Raw genomic sequence first — 7873 nt, forward strand, 5'->3', positions numbered from 1 at the left:
AGAGATGCAGGTGTGATCCCATGGTTGGGAAGATCTTCTGGAGGAGGGCACGGCAACCCACTCCAGTATTCTTGCCTGGAGAATCCCAAGGACAGTGGAGACTGGCAGGCTATGGTCCATAGGGTCACGCTTCAGTCAGACATGACTGAAGCAACTTAGCATGCACGCGTGGACCGTGTAACCCTAGGACCTGCCCAGGGAAGGGGGGACTTTGTGGGTATCTGTGTTGGTTCTGTGAATTCCTGTGTGGCAGGAACTGTACATATATTTATGCCCAGTTTATACAAGAGGGACTGTGCATATATTTATATCTCTGTGAACTTTGTGTGTCTGTGTATACCCCTGAGATTGTGTACCTGACATGTCTTATGGGTGTATTTCTGTTCTGTGTATATAACCACGTGGTGTCTGTGTATTCATCCACTTGTGCTGAACTGTTGTGTGTCAGGGTGTTCCCATGGCTGTGCACTTGATGAGTGGGGAGGTGTGTTGGTTCTGTTTACACCGGTATTTCTGTGTACCTTGTGTGAGCCCTCGGGCTTGTGTGCGTGTGTTTTGGGGCCATTCCTGCGCATCTATCTATTTCTGTGCCAATATTTTCTGTGTGCCCCTGGGATCCTCAATGTACTCTATTTCAGTTCTGAAGACATTCTTCTTGTCCCTTGGATGTGGTGCGCGTCTGTATCTTGCATGTGTCTGTGTGGCCCCAGGTGTCCCTATGTGTGTAGTGGGTTTTATGAACAAGGTTGTGTGACGGGTGTCCCTGTGTCCTACCATTCTCTCCGGTGGGTTTGTGTCTGGAAGTCCCTTGCACACCCTTCCCTGTGTTTGTGGTCCGCGTGCCTTTGTGCGCGTCTGCTCCCCGTGCGCCTTTGAGGTCTGCGTGCATCTGGGCTCCGGCGTGTGCCCGCTCGCGCCCCCGTGTCCCCGTGTCCCCTGCGCGGAGCCCGGGAGCTGCGTCCTGGAGTCCCGTGGGCATCCCCGCTTGCATCCTGGTGCGCCTGGCGGGAGGCCTCGGGGCGCACACGGCCGCCGCTGGACCCACCGCCCGGCAGGAGCGGGGAGGTGGGAGGGGGCGGCGGCGGCGGGGAGCGCGGGCACGTCACCGAGACAGACAGGCGGGCGGGCGGGAGGCGGCGGCCGCGGGTTCGAGCCGGCGCCGGAGCCCCGCGGTCCCCTCCCCCTGCCCTCGGCCTGGGGAGCCCCCGCCCAGCCCCGGAGCCGCCAAAATGCAATTTCCCGTGCCGGCGCCTCGCGGCTCGGGGGCTTTTCCGGGCGGGTTTTGGACAGAAGAGGGGGAAACAAGGCGGCGGCCCCAAAACGAGGTGAGCGCGGGCGCCGGGCGGGCCAGGGGCGCGAGCGGGGCGGGGGCCGCCCGCGGGGAGGGGGCGCGGCGGGGCGGGGCGGCAGCGGGACCCGCCGCAGCCCCCTCGCGCACCTGCTCGCGGCCGGGGGGCGGGCGCCCCGGCCTCTGCAGCCCGGCCCTCCATTGTTGCGGCGGCTGGGGAAGGGGGGCGGGGAGGCCCTGGCGGCTTCTCTGTGTCTCGCCTTCCCCGAGAGGGGCCCCTGGAGGACCAGACCCCCCCTCCATCGGGGACAGACCCAGAAGTCCCAGGCCGGCCGGGGGCCGCCGGGGCAGGGCGGGCCGAGATGCCCCTGCGGGGCGGGGACGCAGGCTGAGGGTCGCAGGGGCATGGGTGCCGGGCCTCCTGACACCTGACCGTAGGAGGCCCTGGGGCCGGGCGGCGGCCAGCTTTGTTCTTGGGGGAGCAGGGCGGATGGGGGCCTCGGATATCCCGGACCGGGAGAGGCTCCGAGCCGGCGCGCGCGTTCGAGAAGGCGCTCCCGGCCAAGTTCACGGGCGTGCAGGCCTGTGCGGGCCCTGCGGAGACGGATCCCGGCGGGGGCTTCCCGCTCGGGCCTGGCTGCGGCGGCGGGCCAGGGGCGACAGCGGCGCCGCCTGCCGGAGCCCCGGGGCCCTCTGCGGCCCCCGCCCCCGCTTGTCATTACCGCCGGCGTCTGCAGAGTATTTACCCGGACCAAGGTTTGCTCACAGGAACACGCCCTCAAAAAGTGGCCGTAAAAAGGAAAAATTGGCCCGGAATCCCACTGCTGGGGAACCCTTTTAAAGCGACAAGGCGCCTTTCACAGGGACCTCGCCCTGGAGGACATGCATTGGGGGCGGGGGGAGGGGACGGAGAAGACCCCTCATTGGCTGATGAGATCTGAGAGGTACCCCCCAACCCACTACATTGCAGTTCCCCCATCTCCTTTCCCACCGATTCTCCACCTCGCTGGACTGCTCACAGATACACTTACAGAGTCACAATTAGGCGAAGACCCCAAATCTACACCCTATACTCCCGCATACATCATCCCCATTAGTACTCACATCACCTGCCAGAACGCTGATGTACACACACAGTCACCCATCATAACACTGCCACGTGGGCACACATCACCCACAAAGCCAGGAACACCCAGGGCTGACACCTGGCAAAACATTGCCACAGAGAAACAAAACTGCCACCGATCGTGGAAGACATATCCTTGCACATAACACTGACACACACACACAGTTTTCTATTGCACACACAGACACTCCTATGCGTCCCACGGGCACCCACAGGCTGTCATCAGAGTCATCTGACAACCGAAGCTAGGTAACTGCCCCAGCACAGGGGCACGTGGACACCATTCTTCTCAAGAACTTGGACATGCACACATAGATCTCTGTGTGCCTGCCCAGGCAAGGACACACCCAGTCACCCAGGCAAACTGACACACATACACACAGATGGTGCAAGGCCTACACAGATGATGGACATTTTGACATCAGGTTGTAGTAATCTTAACCTACACACACACACAGTTAAACTGACCCTCCTAGACACCCATTGTAACACTGTCACCCACAGACAGATATGAACAGTCCAATAGTACCTACACCCATAGCCACCCACCCTGACCCTTGATTATACCCTTAGACACCCCTGGGACTTCCCTGGTGCTCCCATGGCTAAGAATCCATGCTCCCAATGCAGGGGGACCTGGGTTCAATCCCTGGTCAGGGAAATAGATCCCACACCCTGAGATTAAAGATCCCGCATGCCACAACAAAGACTGAAAATCCCACATGTCACAACTAAGATCCAGTGCAGCCAAAAAAAAAAAAAACCCACAGACACAGTAACACATTTGCAGTGAAAATGACATACAGGATAACGACATAGAGACATGCAGAAATCCACAGTCACTTGAATGCCCACAAATCCAGCACTTGTTTACTGAGCATCTGTTATGTACCAGGGACTGTTCTCTACTGGGGTTATAAGAGATGAAGATCCCTATTCTCCTGGAGCTGAATTTTTAGTGAGGAGGGGTCAGGGGGGCACCATCATCAGATGACACAGACCACAGTCACCCACAGTGACATTGACAGATGCCAGACACCCATGTATACCGGCTCACACATCGACCTGCAATTACCCACAATTAGCCTAACACATACCCACGGTCACACTGACACCCACACACAAACAGAAGCCCACACACACAACTGGCGTAGAGACAGCCAGCCACCACCCATTATGGCACATACCTACCTGAACTAACAGACACCCACAGACCCTCTAAAACTGCCCACCAAAGTAGCTTTTGAGCGCTCAAGCCCATCACAGCCCCCAAGTAACAGGCCCATAGGCAGTTGCTGCCTACATTTTGGGGGCCCATCCTGACCCAGACGCAGGGTCACTCTGCACTACAAGCCTTGGTCTGAATTTCTCATCAGCCTGTCCCAGGTCCCTCCACGGCCCCCAACCCCAACTCCAGGGAGCCTTCTCGCCTCCCCCAGCCCTGGCCCCACATCTGGTGGGCTTGAGAAAGAAACTCAGGTTCCTGGCTGAACTGGCTGCCCTCAGGGTCCTGAGCAGGACAGACAAGCCCCTTGTCTGAGGACGTGGAGTCAAAAGCCTGAGCAGCCAGTAAGTGGAGAGGAAGCCTGGGGAGGGCGGGGTGGCAACCTGAGAGGCATGTAGGTATCATGGAAATGAGGGGCCCCCTGCCTGCCAGTCTAGACAGCCTGCGCCATCAACGAGACCCCACATGGGGACTCCTGTGTACACTGCCACTGCACATTCCATAATGGGCTCTTTGTCTGCCAGGCTCTGAGTACCTCCTCCTCCGTGTGTTCCCCGCCCCCAGGTCCTGTGCACACACACACAAGGGCACAGACACAGCGACATATGCACACTGGGACACGGGGGGGCACACAAGCCACTGGATACCCCCTGGAAGCCCTGCATTTGTGACCTCGTGCTCCTCCCTGCTCCCACCTCCACACCTTGTTCTTTAACTTGACAGCAGAGCTGCTCCCACCCGTTGCCTGCCCATCTGGCTCCACTGGGACCCCTCACCTCCGACCCCTGACCCCCAGACCCCATGCCAGCTGCTCTGCCTTCCTGAGCTTAAGATGAGGGTGGGGGTGGGGATAGGCTCTGGGTCAGCCTGGCTGCTGAAAGGCTGCCCCCAACCCAGTCATTCCCAGCCCAGACAGGCCCTCCCAGCTGCGGTGTGGGGTCCCAGGGATAACGATGAGAAAGAGGCAGGGCCCCGGGTTGGGGGTGGGAGGAGATGGCTCCCTGCCTCCCATCCTGCTGGGCTTCAAAGTCAGACTGGAGGCCCCTTCAGCCCCCGAGGAGGCCTCAGGACACTTGGTGGGAGGAACACTCAGCCGCCTGCTGAAGGGTCCCAGGTGCAGACAGGGCAAAGGAGACAGACCCAAGGCCGCCTTTCACCAAAGGGTAGCCCCAGACATGGAGGGGACAGGCGGACGGACATAGGGGAGATCAGGTGGTAAGGGCCAGACACAGGTGACCCCAGACAGCCAGGAATGGGCGCACACAGCAGGGCTGGGGACCCAGACTAATACCAGCCTGTGAGGGGCACAGTCAGACCCAGACAGACAGCAAGGGCAGGAAGCCTATACCCACCACGACCGACAGAGGGAGACAGTCAGACCCCAGGTTATGTCCGGACAGCCCCTCCCCCATAGGGTGGGGATGGGGGCTGCGGACCTGGGGCAGCCTCTCTTTGATCCCAAGGCCCATCCTCTGGCCCCAGCCCTGCCTTCCTGAGTTGGGGAGACCCCTTACTAGGACCTACCTCAGGTAGGTCAAAGTCAAAGCCTTCAGGGAAAGGAGCAGTGGTGTCCCGGGAAGCCCCTCTCCCACCCCCACCGCACTCTGGCCACAGTGCAGCTCCTCCATGACCTGGCATTCTAACCTCTTGGTCGTTAAGAACCGCTGAGAGAGTTCTGGTCCAAACTCTCAGAACCTCACCTTCCTCATTGATAAAATGGGTATCCTAATAACACGGTGATGCAAGTAAAGCATCACGATTAGAATTACTATCGTTGTTGTTGTTATTACCCCTGTCCTCCTAACCTACCTTCCTCTCCCAGCATTGTACTTGCTAGGACCACTGTCCTCACGGCAGGTGATCGCCTCTTCCAACACGCGCCCTAAGAAAGGCCTGTATACCCTGTGCCTGAATGGGGGAGGGCTCTGCATGGCGGGTGGATGGTCCTTGGGAGAGGAGGCTCCGCTCGGAGCGCCAGACAAGGGTGGGAACCGGCCTGGTCCCGGGTGGGCGAGAGGGCGGGCTCTGGGAAACGCGATCCAGGTGGGGGGCGGGTCTTACGGGAGTCGGGCTCGAGGGGGTCCCCGGCGGACCTTCGCGGAGTTGAGATCCCTGGGAACGACCTGGGGACACGTGGGGACGCGGTCTCTGGGGGTCTGGGCAGGAGGATCTGAGAGGCCCTAGAGGGCGGGGGCTCCCGGAGACAGCTGTAGATGGGAGGCCAGCGGAGGTGGGCTCTGAGGGCGAAGCCCCGGGGTGGACCTTAGAGGAGCGGGGTGGACTCTTGGAGGACAGGCTTCGGAGGCGTGTTTTATGGAGATTGAGTTTGGGGGCGGGCTACATGGGAGTCTATCTGGGCGGGCTCTAGAGGGAGGGTCCTAGGGATGTGCGATTTGTGGGCGGGCTCCGAGGGGGCGGGCCTTGGGGGGTGGGGCCGGAGTCGGTGGCCTGCGAGGGGTCAGGTCTCTAGAGGCTGGCTTTAGGGGGGATCTCGAGGGTGGGGCTGCCTCTGGCCGCCTCCGCGGAAGGTCATTTTTGGGTTCACTCAAGCTCAGCACACCTGGGGGCTCTGGTTTGCCTTAGTGTTACGACAAGCGGTTCATCCTTTGAGGCTCGATATTGCCCTCAGTGAAATGGAAGGGGACTGGAAATTTGAAGTCCCCTCCCAGGCCGTTCTCTGGTGGTAGTGGTGGGGGGGGCTCCCAGACCTCTAAGACGCAGGGAGGTGGGGAGCAGCCTCCCTTGAGACTGCGCGTGGGGGCATCCGAGGGGGCGGGCGGCCAACTCTACAGCGGCCCCTGGAGGGACTGGGGACCGGGTTTGAGGGTGAAGCAGTGGGGAAGGGCATTAACGGGGCAATCCTCGTGTGGTTATGCGCTTGGGCGCCGGTCTGATCCCGACAAGGGCCTGAGTTCGGAAGCCCAGGATCCTCGCGATCCTCTAGCTTCGCCCTTGTCCAACTGGCAGGTGGACCCACCTCGGGGCTAGAATTACAAAGGGCAGACTCTGACAACCGCCCCCACCCCGCCGCCCGGTGGGTTGTTGTGATTCATAAACCATTGTGTCCGGAACAGGGTGAAGCTCACTGAAGGTATTACATTGTATTAAAATGACTTGTTTATCTCTCCGTTGCATCCATGCCCCCGGGGCCAGAACCATTTGGCCGCCAGACCTCTTGGGGCCACTCGGAATCCCTCCTCTGCCTCTCGCTAAGGGTGCCCTCTGGCCTGTCTCCCAAACTGACAATTGGAAGAAATATGCACCTTTGAGGGCCCTTTTGAGAACGCTTTGAATAAATGGGTTAGTAGCCCAGCGCCCGCCGCTGCTATATTTGCATAGCAAAGGTGACAGAAGTATCTGCTGTTACTGTTACTTAGATTTATCTCCTTTTTCCATGTCCTGGAGCAGAGAGTTGGCTCCTGCTAATTGTTCCTTGACTTAATAGATTCTCTAAGTCTCCCGTTCCCTTCCCCTCTCCTCCCTCACCCTACCCGGTTCCCTGACCCCCGCAGCCTCCACTCCCCACCCCCCAAGGAGTTGCCAAGGGTTTGGGGGAACATTCAACCTGTCGGTGAGTTTGGGCAGCTCAGGCAAACCATCGACCGTTGAGTGGACCCCGAGGCCTGGAACTGCCGTCCACCCGTCCATCACGACCCCCAACTTTCAGATCTGAGGCAGGGGCAGGGGATCACGAACACATCCCCTCCCTTAGGCCACAGCAAAGGTCACAATCAACATTCATTGTTGTCGGTGGGTTGTGATGGAGACCAGACCCACCGAGGGATGAATGCCACTGTGGCTGGGCCAGACACAGTCTCGGGGGAATGGGATGGGGACACAACCCACCCCGGACTCCCCCGCCCGCCCCCAAAAACTGCTCCTGACCCTGACCCTGACCCTGGCCTCTCACCCCTCAAGGAGGGCTGGTGTCTGGGATCCTTACAGACACAGGCTGGATTTGGGGGAATCAGTCCTGGAGGGCTGTGGACAGGAATTACAAGCTTAGGACTGGGTAGCTGAAAAACCTTTCTGAAAGGGATTAGGGGGCCCTGCTTCCAGAAGGCTCAGTGAAGCTTTCTTGAATGAATGAGGTGTGTAGACGGCATGTCACCTCTTCTCTGAGTTCCAGTCTCGGGCCCTGCTTTCTCACCCTCCTTACCTGGTACCTGCAGACCCCTCATTTACCTTCAGTTGCCCACCTGGCACCTTGATGCCCGCTGATCACCTGCCAGTC

Source organism: Moschus berezovskii, chromosome 8 (assembly GCF_049115385.1).
Source record: "Moschus berezovskii isolate FMDL1 chromosome 8, NW_MosBer_1.0, whole genome shotgun sequence".
Taxonomy (NCBI): Eukaryota; Metazoa; Chordata; class Mammalia; order Artiodactyla; family Moschidae; genus Moschus; species Moschus berezovskii.